Source organism: Bos taurus, chromosome 26 (assembly GCF_002263795.3).
Source record: "Bos taurus isolate L1 Dominette 01449 registration number 42190680 breed Hereford chromosome 26, ARS-UCD2.0, whole genome shotgun sequence".
In the NCBI taxonomy this organism is placed as follows: domain Eukaryota; kingdom Metazoa; phylum Chordata; class Mammalia; order Artiodactyla; family Bovidae; genus Bos; species Bos taurus.
In genome coordinates this window covers 32,081,704-32,104,154 of record NC_037353.1, presented here as the reverse complement: position 1 = coordinate 32,104,154, position 22,451 = coordinate 32,081,704, and the positions used below count along the sequence as shown (strand labels likewise).

The window sequence follows — 22,451 nt, the reverse complement described above, 5'->3', positions numbered from 1 at the left end:
ACAAAAATCTACAGTATAAATTCCTCTTTCAGTGGGGTTCAAAGCAAAAGGTTTGTCTCTACAGAGTGATTCTGATATTTTCTTGTTATCAGATAATAAGCATCACACCACTCCCCTTCTTTCCTCAGTTCCCAGGAAATTCAGGGACAGAATTCAGTCAATGAATTTGTCTATTGTAAAGTCATTTCCTTCTGAGGGATAAAGAGATTTGTACCCTCTTTTCCCTTCCCTTTATTGCTTTATTTTGTGCAGTATTTAATTTTTGAAGTGGTCTCAAATGCCTCTGTAATATGTGGGGGATAAACTTTAAACCAAAACAGATACAATTTCTGATCCTTCTTGCATTAATTCAAGCTTCTGTAAAGATCCAACATCAGGGGTAGTATCTCCTTGAGTGCTTACTCAAACACTATTTGGCATTGGGGAAAAGTAAACTGTGTTTTACTTTCTTGGAGATGCAGCCAATAAAACCATTTGTGCATCAATAACAATTAGATCTTAACTGTAAAGATATGTGCCAAGAAACCTTCTGCTCCCAAAGGACAAGATTTGGGTAATTTAAACCTCAGATTCATTTTGTCATTTTCCATGAAAGTCATGCTGAAATGGATTCTAACATTCAAAGTGATGAGGCAAACGTATGGATCCTGAGCTTATGTCAATCCATTGAAGGCTCTTTCCATTAATTAGAACCAGACATACAGAACAGAAATGTTATGTGCTTCCTGTTTTATTATATTCTTTTTGCATGTAATTATATGTGTAATTCAGAATTATAGAATAATTATTCTGTAAGATTAGCCATTTCGTGTAACTCAAACAATTTCAGGCTCTTTGCTCATCTTCCTTGACACTTAGAATAAAATCTGAATGAACTCTCTGTCATGGCTGACAAGTCTGTGGGACCTAGCCCCTGCCTGGCTCTCCAATGTCAGTTCTTTCCACTACCTCTGACTCACTTGGTTTATTCATACTGCAATCCCTTTCTGTTTCTTTAATTTTGTAATCTCTTTCCCATCTCAGATCCTTGTGTGTTTACTGTTCCCTGTGTTCTCAGTTGCTTAGTATGTCCGACTCTTTGCGATTCCTTGGACTGTAGCCTGCCAGGCTCCTCTGTCTGTGGGATTCTCCAGGCAAGAATACTGGAGTAGGTTGCCGTGCCCTCCTCCAGGAGATCTTTCCAATGCAGAGATCAAACCTGGATCTCCTGCATTGCAGGCAGATTGTTTACTGTCTAAGCCACTAGGGAAGCCCTTACTGTTCCCTAGTCTTTCGTTTATTCTCCTATCTCTCTCTTTCAATCTCAGCTGAAACAACATTGCTGCTTCTGAGAAGATGCCTGATCATTACCTATCACAACACTGTCTTATTTCCATCCCAGCTCTCATTGCATCTGTTAATTCATCATCTCTCACTCCCAGCAGACAGTAAGCTCCATGAAGACAGTGCCTTATATACACGTATATCCTTGCACCAAGCTCAGAGCCTTGTTCCTCTCCTTTGTTTATTTTGTGGAGTGATACAATTTGATCTCTCCAACTCTCCAAGACAGAACAACCCACAAATCAGAAATTATATTAGCACTAGAACATCCCTTAGAGTAATCAGGTCCCTCACCTCATAGGGAGAGAAATTTAGGCATCAAGAGGTGATGTCACAATGATGAAACTAGATCAGCCTCTACTTACCTTTCAATAACGTATCTATTTCCTTACTACACGCCACCTTTGGTCTTTCAATAGGTGAAACGTGGCCCATTTAGGGTGATCTGCTTGTACCAGTTGCCCAGAGCTTTCCTGGTTTTAGCTCTATGTTTCAGGACAACCCTGAGTCCTGGGAAAATTACATGCTTGGCCACCCTAAAGAGGCCAGGGTGTGTGTTGATATATCCTCCCTTCTCCCAGGTGTATGTGTTACTACAAGTAGGATAATAAAAAGCCTAAGACACATGTGCTCAAATTGACTGAGATGGATATGTCCTTGAGAGCCATAACTAGCAACTGATCATTGACAGATAATCAACACGTCCAGTGTCAGCAGACAAGCTTTGAATTCAAAAACGTCCCCTTTCTTATCAAGATTCTAGTTTCCAATAGTCCATTCTCCTTGGACAAATATGTCTTAGTCTGCTTAGACTGCTATAACAAAATATCATAGATTTTGTGATTTAAGCAACAAAAATTAATTTCCTTAGTGTTTTGGAGGCTGGAAGTCCAAGATCAAGGTTCATTGGGATCAGGTTCTAGTGAGCACTCTATTCCTGGCTTGCAGATAGCTGCCTTCTCACTGAGTCCTCACCTGCCTTTGCTCAGTGCACATGTGTGCTGCTGCTAAGTCGCTTCAGTCATGTTCGACTCTGTGAGACCCCATAGACGGCAACCCACTAGGCTCCTCTGTCCCTGGGATTCTCCAGGCAAGAACACTGGAGTGGGTTGCCATTTTCTTCTCCAATGCATGAAAGTGAAAAGTGAAAGTGAAATCGTTCAGTCGTGCCCTGACTCTTAGCGACCCCATGGACTGCAGCCTACCAGGCTCCTCCGTCCATGGGATTTTCCAGGCAAGAGTACTGGAGTGGGGTGCCATTGCCTTCTCCGTTGCTGTTGCCTTCTCCACACATGTGTAGAGAGATCCATCTCTCTCTTCCTCTTCTTATAAAGCCACCAATCCTATCAGATTAAGACCCCATCCTTATGACTTCATTTAACCTTAATTATCTCCTTAAAGATCTGATCTCCAAATACAGTTACATGGGGTGAGTAGGGCTTCAACATACAGCAAAACGCTACCATATTTCTAAGTGGTGATCACATCAAGTCTGCAGCCTGTGAGTTTATGTGGCAGTGTTAGCTTCTGGCTTCAGGTTCCCCAGCACCAGGAATGGTTGCCCTGCAGCAGTGGGTTGGAGCCCACCTCTTACAGGCCAGAGAAGTCGGACGAACAGCGTTGGAAGGGAGAACAGGGAACTTCAATGGAGCCTGCCCCAGAGTGGCATATTTCTGACAATAGCAGCAGTGGCAGCCCTGGCAACCTTTTCCACCTGCAGTCCAGACACAGTTTACAACCACAGTGGGTACTGTCTACTGTTGCTAGTGAAGGGTGAGGGTGAGGTCTGTGACAAGCCCAAACCTCTTTCTGTTCTCTGTATCCTTTCCCCTTGGCTTTGTTATTCATGAGGGAAATGAAGCTCCAAGTGTAGACTCAAGCCCTGGCACAATGTTTTCATCCTCCTTAAACATCCATCTGGCTTAAGCAATGTTTTTGTGAAGCACATCTCAAAATTTCTTGGGCATGGAAATTACCTGGGGGTCTTGTTAAGATGTAGCTTCTGATTCATTGAGTCTGGATGTCTGATGAGCTCCCAGGTTTGCTGATGCTGCTGGTCTGAGACCCCACTCTGAGTGGCAGGGTTTCCAAAGATGTTAACAAATCGCCGCACAGACTCTCCCTAGATTGGTTTCTGGAGCTGGAAGTGGCCTGATAATTGTGCGCATAGATTTCTCTTCCCTGCAAGCCTTGCTACTGTTCTCTCCTTTGCTTACTCTTAAGATGACCTTCACCTGCAAACCCAACTTCTCTTCCCTAGATAGCCCCTGACCCTTTCTCCGCCTCCCTGTCTCATTCTCCAGGGAAGAGCATATTTTTGGAATTCAATTATGACTCATAGGATTTGGGCAGGACTCTGGGAAAAAACGTGAAAACAGTTAATCCCAAGCTGATCCCAGATTGCTGCCCAGGCTCCAGAAGGACCCAAGGGCAATGCCAATCCCAGAATATCTTCAAAGTGTTTTGCCCAAAACCAATCACACAGCAGCTCTTGGGATCCCACACTGGAATGGCATACCTGAGCACGTGGGGCTTATTTGAACTTCATTTTAATGTCTTCAATGAAACAATACACCCATAATTAAACTGACACAGAATTCTTAGGTCTTGATGAGTCAGGGATTTTAAGGAAATGCATCCAAATTAGACAGTTTTAATAATTTCCTAAGCACAGTGGTCTGGAGAAACATCCAAAAATTAGATTTTCCAGCTTCTATATATGGCATTGGATATTTTCTGAAAATCAGATTTTAAGAGGAAATAAATCTTTCAGCAGGACTTCAGCCAACCAAGTCTTAAAATTTGGAAAACATCACCTTCAGTGCCCCAGGTCCCTCCCCCGACCATACACCTCTTCAGAACCTCTTCTGTTACCAACACTCAGTTCCTCATTCTTTTTCCCATTGCTTACAGCTTGCTCTCAAGAAAATCATTTATACCTGCATATGAATTTGAACTATTGCTCTTTGTTTTTCTCCTGCGGGTGTGTGTTTAAACCTCACCTCTGACTATAGAAAGGACATGATTCCCAGAGATTATCATACTGAGTGAAATCAGACAAAGAAGGAGAAATATTGTATGATACTCCTTATCTGCAGAATCTAAAAAGAAATGATATAAATGAACTTATTTACAAATCAGAATTAGACTTACAGACTTAGAGAACAAACTTATGGCTCCAGGGGGGGAGACTGGGGGAAAGGGACAGTTAGGGAGTCTGGGATGGGTATTTAAAATGGATAACAAGGACCTACTATGTAGTACAGGGAACTCTTCTCAATGCTGGGGATGGGGGGAGGTGTGGAGTTTAGGGGAGAATGGATATTTGTGTATGTATGGCTGAGTCCTTTTGCTGTCCACCTGAAACAATCACAACACTGTTAATAGGCCATACTCCAATATAAAACAAAAAAAAAGTTTGTTTTGAAAAGGACTTGGTTGCTTAGCAAATAATTTCAGGGAGTAGGCAGCTCATAGCAGGTGACCTCTTGGCCCTGTCTTTGAAAGCAGCAATGAGCATTGATTCTTATTTGATATATTGTGTTGGTGCCTTGGAGTAGTGTTCTCAGGCTGCCATAACAAAATGCCACAGACCAGGTGGCTTAAACAACAGCAGCTTATTTTCTCACAGTTCTGGAGGCTCAAAGTCCAAGACCAAGGTGTGGGCAAGTTTGTTTCTCTCGAGGCATTGCTCCTTGGCTTGCAGATGGCCCCCTTCTGTGTCCTCACATGGCCTTTTCTCTGTGTACAGGCATCCCAGGCACCTCTTCCTTCTCTTATAAAAACACCAGACATATTGGATGAGGCCTTCACACTTATGACCTCACATAAAGGGCTGCGGTTTCAATATATAAATTCTGGAGACACAACTCAGTACACAATATGATTCTGTTCATGCCCTCGTCACTCATATGACTGGTTAGTGTTTCCTTTTGGAAAATAACTGTCTACTGCCTATTGTTTCCCAAACTTCTGAACTTGTTGGCTTGTGGACTCCTGGATGAGTTGGTTGATAGATTCCCCCTCAATTAAATCATCAAAAGATAAGCACCAGCTTGTTTCTATTGCTTTGACTCAAACCTCCTTTTCTCTTTAGGATAAAGAGAAGGGACAGAGAAAACACTGGAAACAGCAATGTGGTATATCACTCCCCTCAGAGAGTCTTCCTGCCAGTTGCCTCTGTTTGTTAGGGACCTGTTGAGTTGAGAGGCACAAAACCAAGGAAGTTGGTAAAGATAATTGTATAGGTCAGTGCCTGTCTGTCCTTAAATCCATTCTCTATGCTTCATCTGCCCTGTGTTTCAGGGAATCTTATTTCCCAGGGTCCCTTGCTCCCTGGCTCCTAGGTAGGTCCAGTTAATGAGATGCACTGGTGGGAGGCTGGATGGTGGGGGCTGGAGAGATATCAAGGTATTCTCCCCCTTCTGTCTCTCCACTTCCTGTCAGATCTCTGGAAATAGCAGTATCTCTTCCAGTGTCAGTTCATAGAGGGCCCCTTCCTCTCAGAGGGCCCCACTTTTGAACTCAGTGACACCACCTTCTCTTGTGCCTCCAGCCCCACAGGGAGTAGAGAAGCAGCTTCCTGTTGTTGATAATCTCTTGAGTTGACTTCCTGCCCCCTTATTACTTTCTTAGCTCTCCCACTCTGATAGAACCAATTTCCCCAGTCAAATTCCTTCTGCTCAGAATCTTACAGTGGTTCCTGTTTCCTAGCTGATATAATGTTCATTGTACCTACTTTACATTGTAAGAGTTAAATGAGAGAGAGAGCGCTCAGCATATAAGTGCTTAAAACACAGAAAATGCTAAAAGAAACTGCAGAGCCATTAATGAAATTTGTCACTTTAGAAGAGTAATTTTAAAAATAATGGATTTCATCTATAAAATATTATTCGGAAATAGAACCATTAAATATAATTCTATGTATAATTCACCAATAATTCAAATCACCTCTGAAATAGTTTCATGCTTCTGAGTTTTGTCATTTCTAGAAAGAGAAGAATATAATACAAAAGACCCTGGATTTGGGGTTTCAAGGTGTATGATTTTGAGTTTCTCATTTTGTTTAATGGGCCTCAACCTTTACATCTGTAGACTGAGATGGTTCAGTGTGACAGTTTTTTAAGCTCCTGGAGCCCTAACTACTTATGATTCTGTAACTGGTGTGAGTTACTATTCATCTTTGGGGAGAGTGGGGAGTGAAATAACATTTTTCCTTTACAAATAAAATGGCAGAGACTCTGAAGATTCACATGGCTAGGCTGGTAAGAAATCCAGATTTTTTCTGAGGATCTACTCATCAAATATTTCTAAGGATGACCCCCCATTCTCTAGCAGGGTTGGCTAAACTGGTCCATGCATTAATCCAGAATAGCACAAGATGTGAATTGGCAGAGAGGTAAAGGCTGAGTTGGGGAGAGGCATTCCCGACAAATGACTGTGCAATGAGGTGAATGAGAAATCAGTACATCTTCTGCTTCTGATGGGAGGACCTCAGCCTGTTAGTCCAAATGATGTATGTGGGGAAGGGAAGAAGTCAAGTTTGAATATGCAATAAAGAATATTAATTCAAGAGTTTAAAGACAAGCAAATCTAGGCTGATATCTTCACACTGTCCTTTACCAGCAAAGTACCTTTGGGCTAGTAATTGACTTCTTCAAACCTTGGGCCCCTTATCTGTAAATTCTGTCTAATGCAACAGTGTTCAACTGGGTACAATAATGAAGCCCATCCACTCTAGGGACAGTGTCTGAAAACACTTTTGATTGTCATAACTGAGGGTAGTGGGAAGTTACTGGCATATCTGGGATGCTGCTAACCAGTCTAATGAAGAACTATCTAGCCCCCAAATGTTAATAGTACCAAGGCTAAGGCTAAGAAACCCTAGTCTAAAGGTAGCACCTACTGTTTTTAATTGCGGTATAGTTGCCATACAATATTATAGAGTTTCCGGTGTACAACATACTGGTTTGACATTTATTACAAATTATTACAAATATTATATATTAAAAATATTACAAATTGATCATCATGGTTTGATAACCATCTGTCATCGTACAAAGTTATTACAATATTATTGACTGTATGCCCTATGCTATTTATTACATCCTCATGAATTATTCATTTTGTAACTAGAACTTTGTACCTCTTATTCTCCTTCACCTATTTTTTCCAACCCCATACTCCGCTCCCCTCTGGCAACCACTAGTTTGCTTTCTGCATGTAAGCGTCTATTTCTGTTTTGGTTTTTAGATCCCACATATAGGTGAAATCCTATGGTCTTTTCTTTCTCTGACTTATTTCAATTAGAGTAATACCCTTTAGGTCCATCCCTTGCTGTCATAAATGGCAAAATTTTCTTCTTTTTATGGCTGAGTAATATTCCATATATAGGGCTTCCTTGGTGCTTGGTGGCTCAGTTGGTAAAGAATCTGCCTGCAAAGAAAGAGATGCAAGTCCCATCCCTGGATTGGGAAGATCCCCTGGAGAAGGAAACAGCAACCCTCTCTAATATAAATATGTGTGTGTGTGTGTGAGAGTGTGTGTGTGTGTGTTGAGCTTAGTCACTCAGTTGTGTCCAATTTGCTGCCAATGCAGGAGACCTAGGTTCAATCCATGGGTTGGGAAGATCCCCTAGAGAAGGGAAAGTCTACCCACTTCAGTATTCTAGCTTGGAGAATTCCATGGACTGAATAGTCCATGGGGTCGCAAAGAGTTGGACACGACTGACCAACTTTCACTTCACTTCATATATATATGTGTGTGTGTATATATATATATATATATATATATCTCCAGCCAGTCCATCCTGAAGGAGATCAGCCCTGGGATTTCTTTGGAAGGAATGATGCTAAAGCTGAAACTCCAGTACTTTGGCCACCTCATGCGAAGAGTTGACTCACTGGAAAAGACTCTGATGCTGAGAGGGATTGGGGGCAGGAGGAGAAGGAGACGACAGAGGATGAGATGGCTGGATGGCATCACTGACTTGATGGATATGAGTCTGACTGAACTCCGGGAGTTGGTAATGGACAGAGAGGCCTGGCGTGCTGTGATTCATTGGGTCGCAAAGAGTCGGACATGACTGAGCGACTGATCTGATCTGATCTGATATATATATGGATAAAGAAGATGTGGTATGTGTATATATAATATATAAAAGATGTGGTATGGGTATATATATAATATATAATTATCTATATTATACTATGCATTATATATTATATATACACCCATACTGCATCTTCTTTATCAATTTATCTACCAATGGATACTTAGGTTGGTTCCATATCTTGGCTATTAAAAATAATCCTGCAAAGAACATAGGGTGCGCATACTTTTTAAATTAGTGTTTTCGTATTATTTGGATAATTACCCAGAAGTGGAATTGCTGGATCATATATTAGTGCTAATTTTATTTAAAATGGAGCCTCCATACTGTTTTCCATAGTGACTCTATCAGTTTACATTACCACCAACATTGCACAAGGGTTCCCTTTTCTCTGCATCCTCCCCAATACATTATTTGTGATCATTTTGATGACAGCAATTCTGACAGGTGTGAGATGATACCTCATCGTGGTTTTAGAATGCATATCTCTGATGATTAGTGATGTTGAACATCTTTTCATGTGTCTGGCCATCTGTATGTCTTTCTAGGAAAAATGTTTATTCAAGTCCTCTGCCCATTTTTTAAATTGAATTGTTTCCTTTGATAATAAGTTACATGACTCCTTTATATATATTTTAGACATTAGCCTCTTTTAGATATATTATTTGCAAATGTATTCTCCCATTCAGTAGGTTGTCTTTTCATTTTGTTAATGATTTCCTTTACTAGGTAAAAGCTTTTCAGTTTAATGTCATCTAGTTTGCTTATTTTTGCTTTTCTTGCCTTTGGAGACAGATCCAAAAAAATATTGTTAAGCCCAATGTCAAAGAGCTCAAAGAACCCAATAGCAAAGAGCTACCTACTATTTCATGTAGTCGGAGGATTAGATAATGGGTATAATAAGCATCAGTGCGTTCTTGGCAAGAAAGCAATTCATAAGATGCCACTAGTAAGTCCTTCAGTTCAGTTCAGTTCAGTTCAGTCGCTCAGTCATGTCCGACTCTGCGACCCCATAAATCGTAGCACGCCAGGCCTCCCTGTCCATCACCAACTCCCGGAGTTCACTCAGACTCACATCCATTGAGTCAGTGATGCCATCCAGCCATCTCATCCTCTGTCGTCCCCTTCTCCTCCTGCCCCCAATCCCTCTCAGCATCAGAGTCTTTTCCAATGAGTCAACTCTTCACATGAGGTGGCCAAAGTACTGGAGTTCCAGCTTTAGCATCATTCCTTCCAAAGAAATCCCAGGGCTAATCTCCTTCAGAATGGACTGGTTGGATCTCCTTGCAGTCCAAGGGACTCTCAAGAGTCTTCTCCAACACCACAGTTCAAAAGCATCAATTCTTCGGCGTTCAGCCTTCTTTCACCTGACAATAATTACTCTAAATTAACATTTCTAATCAAAAGATGCAGAGTGAACGGATGGATAAAAAATAAGAAACAACTAAATGCTGCCTATAATAGATTCACTTCAGCTTTAAAAATACACACAGGCTCAAAATGAAGAAATGGGAAAAGGTATTTCATGCAAGTGGAGACCAAAAGAAAGTGGTAGTAGGTATACTTATATCTGACCAAAAAGGCTTTAAGCCAAACATGGTAACAAGAAACCATTGTTGTATTAAAGGGGTCAGTTCATCAAGAAGATGTAACAATCATAAATATATAAACACCCAACATCAGAGTATGTGAATATATTAAGCCAAACTAATAGATCTGAGGGAGGAGACATACACAAATAAAATAAGAGTAGAAGACTTCAACAGGCTTCCCTGGTAGCTCAACTGGTAAAGAATCCTTCTGCAATGCAGGAGATCCCGGTTCAATTCCTATTCCTAGGTCAGGAAATTCCTCTGGAGAAGGGCTAGGAAACCCACTCCAGTAGTCTGGGGCTTCCCTGGTGGCTCAGATGGTAAAGAATCCACTTGCAATGCGGGAGACCTGGGTTGGATCCCTAGGTTGGGAAGATCTCCTGGAAAAGGGCATGGCAACACACTCCAGTATTCTTGCCTGGAGAATCCCCATGGACAGAGGAGCCTGGTGTGCTACAGTCCTTGGGGTCACAAAGAGTCAGACATGACTAAGTGACTAAGAACAAGTAGAGGACTTCAACACCCTATTTTCAAGAGTAGACCATTCAGACTGAAAATCTATAGCAAATGTTGGACTTGAACCATTTTTTGGACCTAACAGACATGTATAGAACATTCCACTAAATAGTACCAGAATACACATTCTTCTCAAGTGCACACAGAAGATTCTCCAGGATAGATCACACAAGGGAACAAAACAAGTCTTAGCAACTTTAAGATTGAAACCCTACCAAGTATCAAAAGGAAAATCAACAAATAAATGAAAATAAAAGCACAACTTACCAAAACTTATGGGATGCTACAGAACAGTTCTAAAAGGGAAGTTTACAGCAGTAAATGCCTGAAATAAGGAAAAAGATCTCAAATAAACAACTTAACTTTACACTTTAAAAAACTAGAAAAAGAAGAACAAACTGAACCAGTTAGTAGAAGGAGGGAAATAACAAAGATTAGCGCAGAAATAAATGCAATAGAGACCAGGAAAAAAATAGAAATGGCCAATGAAACTAAGAGCTGATTATTTGAAAAGATAAATGAAATTCAGAAATCTTTAGCTAGACTAAGAAATAAAGAGAGAAGACTCAAATAAAATCAAAACTCAAAGAGGATGCATTACAACTGATACCATGGAAATACAAAGGTTTGTAAAAGACTGTTATAAATGATTATACACCAACAAGTTAAATAACCTAAAAGAAGTAGACAAATTCCTCGAAGAAAAAAAAATACAATACACCATGACTAAATCACTAAGTAGAAAATCTGAACACATTGGCAACAAGTAAAGAGACTGAATTGATAATCAAAAACCTCACAGCAAAGAAAGCCCAGGACCAGATGGTTTTGCTGGTGAATTTTACTAAACATTTAATGGAGAATGAATGCCAGTACTTACTAAACCCTTCCAGAATTCTGAACAGGAAGGAACACTCCTAAACTCATTTTACAAGGCCAATGTCACCCTGATACCAAAACCAAACAGGAACATCACAAGTAAATAAAATTACAGGCCAATACTTCTGATGAACATATATTCATCTTTCATGTGAAACTGCTGCTGCTGCTGCTAAGTCGCTTCAGTCATGTCTGACTGTGTGCGACCCCATAGACGGCAGCCTACCAGGCTCCCCCGTTCCTGGGATTCTCCAGGCAAGAACACTGGAGTGGGTTGCCATTTCCTTCTCCAATGCATAAAAGTGAAAAGTGAAAGTGAAGTCACTCAGTCACATCCGACTCTTAGTGACCCCATGGACTGCAGCCTACCAGGCTCCTCTGTCCATGGGATTTTCCAGGCAAGAGTACTGGAGTGGGGTGCCATTGCCTTCTCCACATGTGAAACTGATTATCTTCAAAAGGATTGTAATAGAGGTCCAGTTGTTCTCTATTCTCTCCAATACTTGGTACTGTCAGTTCTTCTAATTGTAACCATTCTTAAATGTGTGTCCTGTGTCTGTTTGCCTTAGGAGGAGAAAACTGTTTCCAGAGACCTCCTAGCAGACTTGCTTGTATAGACCATGGCTAAGTCTCATGCTTACACCTTAGCAAGTCATGGTACTTTCAGTCTCTGCAGTGGGAGAGGCTTCTCCAGCAAAAGAGAAGGGGAATGGAATGAGTGTTAGTTGGACAACCAGTAACGCTTCCCTGTTATACCGTGGTTCACTGGGTTAGCTCTCTATTGCAAGCTGCTGAATGCAATGATAAGGGCTTCATAACTAAGTTCCTTTGAAGAAAATAGGAAAAATGAAAGCAGACCTAAGTTTTGAGCTTGAGTTATTAGAGACAGGTGACACTGGTGGGAAAGCTATGGAGCCAGGTTTGTTTCTGCAAACACTCTTTGCAGAACCTGACCTCTTTGATCCACTGCCTTTTCAGTGTTTCCTAGGATTTTGAAATAGTAATACAATTCAGTCTTCCTGGGTCTTTCAAGAACTTTGCAAGTCATCTGGAGCGGACAAAATGATCCCTACCTTGGAAAAACTGGAGAAAATGTGTGGACCAGAATTGGTAGTGAAAGTGTTAGTCATTCAGTCACATCTGACTCTCTGCGACTCCGTGGACTATAGCCCACCAATCTCCTCTGTCCATGGAATTCTCCAGGCAATACAGTCATTCCCTTATCCAGGGGATTTCCTGACCTAGGGACCAATCCCAGGTCTCCTGTATTGCAGGCAGATTCTTTACCATCTGAGCCACCAAGGGAGTGATCACTGTGTTAATTCAAGCAAGAGATACAGCAAGATTTCATGCCCTCCCTCCCAAACCCTTTGAGTCCTGACGAACACTAGGCCTCTTTCATATAAAAGCACTGACATTTGAATGAAAACCTCAGGAAAAGCTAAGCTGAAATTCTTTCAACAATTTCCTGTGTGTTCCCCAAGTTTTAAGCCAAGGATTTGCAGAGAAAGACTGCACCTACCTTGCTACTACATTTCAAGTCAATCATCTCTCTCTTTTCAGGATGTTTCAAATGATGGTGACAGTGCAATGTAAAAAGCAATCATTACAGTTCATGTCACATTAAAACTATGAACATAAGAGTAAATGATCTCTCTTAACCAGAGTTCGATCTCTAGTTCTATTTATGCAAATACAAAGGGCTATTTGGATTAGTAATTATGTTTTTGGCATTTCTTGGTGTTTCAGATTACTTACTGGAAACAGCCTGCTGAATTCAGATACTGGATTCTAAATCCCTTATTCTTCTATAAGCCATTGCTCAACATGGATAATAGAAATGCTGTTACCAGTAAGTAGCGACTTGGAATGGAAAGAGGTTCGTTGGAATTCAGCATGGATTTTAGGATTTTGGTAATAGCTTCTTGAAAAACTTAAGTGGACGTTCCCTGTGACTGAGATGGACTTGGAAGTTTTAGTTTATTTAGTTTATTTTTTCCTTCTTTTTCACTTCTGTTATTATGAAATTATTTCTGGGGAAAATCCAGGATTTTTTTTCAAATCTTGCCAAGGATATATTTGCTGTATTTAACTTACTGCAGTATGCCCCAGTTCAGTTTTCAAGTTTCCCATCATGCATAGTGCCCTGTCAGCTCTGTGTGTGTGCATGTGTGTGCAGAGAGAGTTTCAAAATTGCCTCGAGAAGATGCTTAATATCCAGCCAGAAATGAAGGATGAAAGCCAATTTCTTGACAGGGAAATAGATAATTATGAACATACCTATAGCACTGTGGGACTTCCTTCTCTCAAATCCCCTGGAAACTTGTTCTCAGAGCCCAGAGGGAGATTTTTGTCCCCCACTCAGCATGCCCTCTACTAACAGGCAGACTCTGGGATAAGGAAAAACATCCTTCCTCAAGCGGTCCTCTCTCTACCTCCTGTTTATGATAATGGCAGCTTGGACTCACTTTAATAATCTACTCTGAGAGGCATGTGTGTGTGACTAGCCTCTGCACAAAATGAAAAACTGTAATGTCACTCCTTTCCTCCCATTACAACTGGGTCCAGTTTCCTGGGTGAGAGAGAGGGAGGCTTCTTAATCATTGGAGCATCAGCTCTAGGCAAAATATTAATGCCATTGCATTTTAATTGTTGTCCCTTTTTTCTGCTCCTTTCTCTTCTCCAGTGTTCTGAGCATACACATCCTCATTCTCCTTTCCCCTATTACTAGGGGTCTATTCAAGTACCCTTTCCTGTCATAGGTCCCAGTGATGACATTCCCAGATTAGACACATCCTGCTGAGGATAAGAAGGGCTATACATAATCCCCAGCCCACTAGGGAGCTGTAAGTCCTCCCTTTTATCTCAGAAGCATAAAAGAAAATCTAAATGAAAGTGAATAAGAGAAAACTATTGCAGGGGTAATGTTGAATCTGCTTTAATTTACAAAAGAAAGTAATTTGCAAACCGCTTTACTTTAAATGTGATTAGCGACAAATTACTCCTGACTCAGCCCTCCTGCTGACTAAGTCCATCTGCCTTTCCAGATCCTCTGTCCACTCTTCCCTGTCCTGTTCTGTGCTCTGGGAAGGGGCACTTTTGCATTACTTCACCTTGACCTCTGGCCAATGGAGACATCAGGGTACTGGAGGGCAGGAGGAAAGAGAATGTATTTGTTGTCATTCTTTCTTTGCTGCCTGAGCTCCTCTTCCCAAAGCCTCCCAACTTCTGGCAGGCAGTCCTCTTCCATATCTGCAGCCTGAGTTGCAGCTATAACTCTCTCAGGGATCCAGGCATGGTTTCCTCCCTCCTCATTCCAGGGGAGCAAAGGGAGAACATGGAAAAGAGACCTCCCTCTTACTAAGCCCAGGGTACTTAACCAACCCTTATCATTTCCTCTTAGCTTTGCTCACACCTTTGTAACAACTCCCAGTTGAGTGTGCCATCATACTATCACTCTCTGGTCAGAATCCTCACAAACCATGTGGTTAAGAACTCGTTCAATAAATTTGTTACTACTCCTAAGATTTCAGACACTTACTAGGACATTCTTGTTGATAGCATAAAGACCAAAAACCCTTGATGACCAAATGGAATAGCTTTCAAATGGAGGATCTCAGCTTTTTGCAACTAAAAGTGAGCTGCTGCTGCTGTTGCTGCTGAGGCTGCTTCACTTGTGTCCAACTCTGTGCGACCCCCTAGATGGCAGCCCACCAGGCTCCGCCGTCCCTGGGATTCTCCAGGCAAGAACACTGGAGTGGGTTGCCATTTCCTTCTCCAATGCATGAAAGTGAAAAGCAAAAGTGAAGTCGCCCAATCGTGTCCGACTCCCAGCGACCCCAGGGACTGCAGCCCACCAGGTTCCTCCACCCATGGGACCTTCCAGGCAAGAGTACCAGAGTGGGTTGCCATTGCCTTCTCCAAAAGTGAGCTATTTAGGTGCAAGATACACATTCTTCACTAATACTGCCTATATGGCACACTTCTTCATAAACTCTCAAGACACTCCAAGGAACACATACAAACACATAATGATTATAATTTTCACATTCTAAAAATATAACTATCACTATTTGCCAGACTTTAGGACAAGAACAGTCATGGTCTAAATTTGTATCTTATGTAAACTAGTTTCATAATCTAAAATTTAAAAGCGTGATGTGAAAGTCACTCAGTCGTGTCTGACTCTTTGCAACCCCATGGACTATATACAGTCCATGGAATTCCCTGGGCCAGAATACTGGAGTGGGTAGCTTTTTCCTTCTCCAGGGACTGAACCCATGTCTCTCACATTGGGCACAAGGGAAGCCAAAGAATACTGAAGTGGGTAGCCTATCCCTTCTCCAATGGATCTTCCAGACCCAGGAAGTCTAGGGTCTCCTGCATCACAGATTCTTTACCAACTGAGTTATCAGGGAAGCCCCTGACAAAAGCATGATACTGACCTTAAAGTCACATGGACTTCATTCGAGGCTTAGATCTGCTGCTAGCTACTGTATATGTACACACTAGTATAGAATTTTTCCATACCTTAGTTTCCTGAAAGGAAAATGATACAGTGTTCTCATAGAACAGTTGTAAAAACTAAATGAGATATTTGTCCTGCTGTTTAAGCATGTGGTGGTGGTTTAGTTGCTAAATCATGTCATACTTTGGCAACCGCATGGACTATAACCCGTCAGTCTCCTCTGTCCTTGGGTTTCCCAGACAAGTATACTGGAGTGGGTTGCCATTTTCTTCTCTGTGAGATCTTCCCAATCTAGGGATTGAACCTAGGTTTCCTGCATTGCAGGTGGATTCTTTACCAACTGAGCCACTAGGGAAGAGTGCCTGTTGCATAGTTAATGCTAAGCATTGGGTTGGCCACAAAGTCCATTTGGCTTTTTCTGTTCCCTCTTATGTAAAAATCCAAATGAACATTTTGGCCATCCCAATAAATATTAGCTAAAACAAACCTACAAAGACCAGACTGTGGTGCTTCCATTAAGCTTCTTGAAGGTAACAGCCTGTCTTGACATCTTTGTATTCTCCTCAGTAGATGTCCAGTATATATTGAGATGGATGGATGATGGATGATGGCTAGATGGATAGGGGGATGATGGATGAATGGTGGATGGATGATGGATGAGTGGATGAGACTGACCTCAAATGAAAGTTTCTTCAGGCTACTTAGAGTTTACTTGGAAGAGAGACATTAAGATTTCCAACGAGTCCTTTGGATCTCTGGATGTGAGGGTTTTTTCAGCTTAATTCATTCAAATCATGGAAGTACATCCCTGTGTTTGCAGATTATTTTTTCATTTTTCTTTCAGTAAGAAGTTTAAAATCTCTCCTCCACGTTGTGCAATCTTCATTTTAGTTCTTTGGGCGCTTCCACAGGTATTTGTTCCCCTTGAGAATTATTTTGTGTTCCTTTCAGAACAAGGGTTGCAGTTTCTGCCAAAGCTAACAGCAGGAGGAGATCATTAGTTGACTAAATATTTCCACAACAAAAGTTGGGAAATTTAACCTTGAGGGTATTGGTATTTCCAACCATTCTCTATGGATCAACAATTAGGCCAAGTTCATCTATCAGTTATGAAACAGCCCAGGAATAATTTGGACTTTTATTTTTGCCAAGCAGCAAAATAAATAGAAAAGTATCAAAAATACCACACAAAAGCCCAGATTGTCTGTTCCTACATCTATTACCCTCTTAACCAGTCAGAAGTTACTTAATCCAATTACATTTTTTGTTAACCACAATGTGATAGGCATGCTGTATACCTGTTAAAATAATTCTTTTGCAACAAAATTTGGTTTTAATTAAAACAATCCCTATGACTCATTTGAATTATTTGACATGTGTAATTACTTTTTCCTTTTTTGACCAGAATGACATGACTGACAAAGGCTTACTCTCCAAAATATACAAACAGCCTATACAACTCAACAACAAAAAATCGAATCAAAACACTGGCAGAAGACCTTAATAGACATTTCTCCAAAGAAGATATACAGATGGCCAGTAGGAACATGAAAAGATACTCAACATCACTAATTATTAACATCACTAATTATTAGGGAAATGCAATCAAAACTAAATGAGATAATCACCTCACACAAGTCAAAATGGTTATCATCAAAAAATCGAGTATGAAGAAAAGGAAACCCTCCTACACTGTTGGTGAGAATGCAAGGTGCTGCAGCCCCTGTGGAGAGCAGGATGGAGGTTCCTCAGAAAACTAAACATATAGAGTTTCATGTGATCCAGAAAATCCACTCCTGGGCAAATATGTGGAGAAAACTATAATTGAAAAAGATACATGCACCCCTATGTTTATAGTGGCACTATTTACAAAAGCCAAGACATGGAAACAACCGAAATATCCATCTGCAGATGAATGGATAAAGAAGATGTGGTGCATATATACAACGGAATACTCAGCCATATAGTACTATGGCCATAAAAAAAGAATGAAATAATGCCATTTTCAGCAACATGGATGCAAGTAGAGATTATCATACTAAGTGAAGTAAGTCAGAAAGAAAAAGACAAATACCATATGATTTCATTTATATGTGGAATCTAACATATGGCACAAATGAATCTATTTATGAAATAGAATCATGAACATAGAGAGCAGACTTGTCGTTAAGGGGAAGTGGGGAGGGAGAGGAATGGACTGGGAGTTTGGGGTTGGTAGATGCAAACTATTGCATTTAGAATGGATAAACAACAAGGTCTACTGTATAGCACAAGGAACTATATCCAATCTCCCGGGATAAACCATAACAGAATATTTTTTAAAAGAAGAATGTATATATGTTTATAACGGAGTCGCTTTCACTTTGCTGCACAGCAGAGATTGGCACTACAATGTAAATTAACTACCTCAATAAAAAATGAAATAATAAAATATGGCACAAATGAAACTATACAAAACAGAAGCAGATTCACAGACATAGAGATCACATTTGTGATTGTAAAGTGGGAGAGGGGTGGTATGTAAGGGATAGATTAGGAGTTTGAGGTTGGAAGATGCAAACTATTGTATTTAGAATGCGTAAACAATGGTCTTACTGTGTAGCACAGGGAATTATATTCAATCATAATAGAAAAGAATATTTTAAGAAAGAATATATATATGTGTGTATAACTGAGTCACTGCTGTACAGCTGAAATTAGCATAACATTGTAGATCAACTATATTTCCATTAAAAAAAAAACACTTATACAACCATACAGTGGATTTCTATTCAAGAATAAAAAGAAATGAGCTACTTTACCTGCTCCAACATGGGTGGGTGAACATTAAGAACATTATTCTAAGTGAAAGAAACCAGATACAAAATTGCATTTATATGAAATTTTTTAAATGACAAAATTACAAGGGCAGAATCGAAGGAGAGGATACAGGATTGAGCACAAAGGTGCACACGGAAATATTTCAGGGTGATGTTAGTTACATAAGTGATTGTCAGAGCTTATGTAACTGCACACCCCAAATTTTGAATTTTGCCTTTGTAAGTTTCATTTCAATAAATTTGACTTTATGTAAATAAAGTAAAAATAGATAATATGTCCCTAAAAGTGAATAGTTACGAGGTTTAGAGATCACCTATTTAAAGCATTCAGCCACACTCTTACTCTGCTTGGTGCTCTCTGCTCCTCCTCACTCACAGAAGAAAAGAGAGAAGTCAGGATAGTTCCTCAAGCACAAAGCAGGAAGTTACAAGAAGCAGTTTGAGTAAAGTTAAAAGTTAGATCTCAATGGTGAAAGAAAACATCAATGTCAAGAAAAAAGGGCAGAACTCAAGCACAGAGGAGGCAGAGGAGTGGTATCAGCAAAATTTCTATATCGATACTAAAGCCATTTAGCATTGGAGCCATGGGAGAGGCTAGGAAAGGGATCAAAGGCAAGAGAAGTCACTTTTTACAGCACACACACTGTGCTCTAAGCTGGATGCTTTACTCACATTATCACACTTAAACTATACAACCATCCCATGAGGTAGGGATTTATTCAGCTATTTCTTCCACTATTACCCTCACTGTGTGGAGAGTGAAACTGAGGCACAGAGAGGCAGTGAGCAGGTTTCTTCTGACCGCAATTCCTTTGCTTTCTGGATTAGGTGGCAGAAAATTACTTCATCCATCATCCCCAGAGTATATACTTCTTTCACTCAAGAAAGCAACTAGGGACTTCCCTGTGGTCCAGTGGCTAAGACTCCTCAATCCCAACGCAGGGGGCCCAAGTTCCATCCCTGGCTGAGGAATTAGATCCCACACGCCCCAGTTAAAGATCCCACATGATGCAACTAAGACCAGTACAGCCAAATAAATAAAAGCAACCAGCCTTGGATAAGAATTATTTACTTCCATTTCAGATTTTGAGTTTGGGTCAGGTGCCAACCATGGTCCAGACAATACTGATGAGGACAGGGAGGGAGAGAATGTGGTCCATCTGAATAAACATAGATGCTCTGCTGAATCCATATAGGTGGTTGAGGGGTGGGGTGCAGCAGCAATTTCAGGAGGCCCCATTCAATTTGATTCTGTTAAGAAAAATGAACCAAAATTATTAGTAGATAACTTCATGTGCCCTCAGTGTCACACTTAGGCATTGTTTCCCTGGCTATTTAATCATCTGGGTAGGAGTTGGCAAGCTATGAACATCAGCCATATGTATGTGTACATAAAATTTTACTGGAACAACCACATCCATTTGGTTATTACCTAAGGTAGTTTGGGGGCTACAGTATCCGAGGTAGTAGCTTCAGTAGAGGTTGTATGATCTAGAAAGCCAAAAATACTTGCTATCTAGACCTTTAAAATATTTGCTACATCTGTGACCTGGGAGAATCTGCCTGTGTTTGAATTTTCTATTTACTAGTATTTGATTGACTTCCCTGGTGGCTCAGACGGTAAAGCGTCTGCCTACAATGCGAGAGACCTGGGTTTGCTGACTGGTCAATTTCTGTAAGATAGAAAACCAGAAGGCTATAGTTGTATTGCTCTGTAAGTCATTAACCAGTTTTATAACTTATTAACAAACTCATTTCAGTATCCCCTTGACTGAGTGACTGTATAATTCCCTTCCTGATTCTCATCTGAACCAGATTTGCCATCCTAATGATCTCCTCATGAATTAATAAGCTGAATAGATTTTTGATTCAGATTCATTCCATTTGGTGTGAGTCATGTTTTTAACTTTTGTAACATTATACTTTGACAACTCCAAGGGACACCATTGAATACAATATGAATGGTGATAATTCTCAATACAGGAATGGTAGTACCACACAGGCAACTCTATTTGTACCCACTACAATAAGCTGAAGCTCCAATACTTTGACCACCTGATACAAAGAGTTGATTCATTGGGAAAGATTGAGGGCAAGAGGAGAAGGGGGCAACAGAGGATGAGTTGGTTAAATGGCATGACCAACTCAGTGGACATGAGTTTGAGCAAGCTCCAGGAGATAGTGAAAGACAGGAAAGCTTGGTGGGGTAGCAAAGAGTCATATATGACTTAACAACTGAACAACAATAACAATATTGTAGCTCATTTAATCCACACAACAGTCCAAAAAAGTATGTTACCTTACAACATGGAGAAATTAAGGCAAATATCAAAGGAGAAGAAAGTAATTGGAATAAACATCTTGAACACACAGAATCAAAAGAATAGCTAAGCAGTGGATCCCCAGGGCTCTGTTCTGTCCACAGGGACTGAGGCTCAGACATGAAAGAGCCTACCATGTCTAAATAGACAAGCACCTTGGTTTTGGAGGACTGTAAACCTTGACCAGGCAGGGAGCTGGCCTCATTTCTTCTACCCTGTAAAGTGAAGCAGAGACTTCAATGTCCTCACCTTTGTGTTCCCGTGTTTCTCAGCACAGTGCCTGCTACATGGTACACGCTCGATAAAAGTTTATTGAGCTAAATTACCAGCAGGTTGATGGGGATGATAAGGAGATATGACTGGCAAAAAAAAAAGTCGAGATTGTCCACAGAAATAGTAATATATCTGATCTGCTAGGCCAGTTGGAGGCCAGGTTAGGAGGGAGGGGGCTTCAGTGGTAGCCTAAGGCTACATTTCCTCTTCACCAACTATAAAATAAAATGAGGATAACATTTGCCATAGTCTGAGCATGCAGAAGTCATTTTGCGCTCTCTTCTTTGACAATGGAATCTTCCTCTGCTTCTGGGAGGAGCTGGGAGATAAGACCTGTTCCCCTAAGCCCCTCGGGGCACAAAGCCGGCCAGCTTTATTGAGTTACAGGAGCTGTCTACCTCCATTGCACTGACAAGCCGTGCCAGGCCTGTGCACACATCCTGAGCCTTCTAATCCCTTTAGTTCCATCACCTGGACATTTTATTTGAAATTGATTTTTAAATGTCTGAGTAATTGAGGTTTATGTGTAGTTGCCTCTCTGCCACAGAGGTAAGCGGAGGCCGCTTATATCCTCATTAAAGGCTGATTAAAAGTAATTGCATTACTGGAGGCCCCAACTGATGCCATTCCTCAGGGCTCCCACCCAAGAACAGCTTCCGTACTTGGCAGGTATGACAGTCTGGAGAGCAGAACTTTGCACCTCCTGTGTGTCTTCAGTAGACAACCAGCTCTAACAGGTGGAGCTTCCCCAGCGGCTGAGTGCAAAAGAATCTGCCTGTCAATGCAGGAGACCTGGATTCAATCCCTGGGTGGGGAAGATCCCCTGGAGGAGGAAATGCCACCCACTCCAGTATTCTTGCCTGGAAAGTTCCTTGGACAGAGGAGTCCGATGCACTACAATCCATGGGGTCACAAAGAATCGGAAATTACTGAGCATGTAGAGAGCTCTAACAGGAAGTTATTTTCCAGACCTCCCATGGGTTCCATCTCTGTTGTTTAATTGCAAAGACATGCCTGACTCCTCTGCAACCCATGAACTATAGCCCACCAGGCTCCCCTGTCCATGGGATTATCCAGTTGAGAATACTGGAGTGGGATGTCATTTCCTTCACCATCTTGCAGACCTCCCATGGGTTCCATCTCTGGGAC

The 22,451-nt window shown here is 41.0% G+C and overlaps 1 long non-coding RNA gene across 1 annotated transcript in view; it reads right to left on the bottom strand.

Annotated features, from left to right (window-relative positions):
• Positions 1-19,787: 19,787 nt before the first annotated feature.
• Positions 19,788-22,451, bottom strand: part of LOC100847832 (uncharacterized) — a 97,558-nt gene continuing 94,894 nt past the window's right edge. Inside the window, exon 5 of the long non-coding RNA XR_009493004.1 lies at positions 19,788-19,959. This is a non-coding gene — a long non-coding RNA (uncharacterized lncRNA). The remainder of the gene's footprint in view (positions 19,960-22,451) is intronic.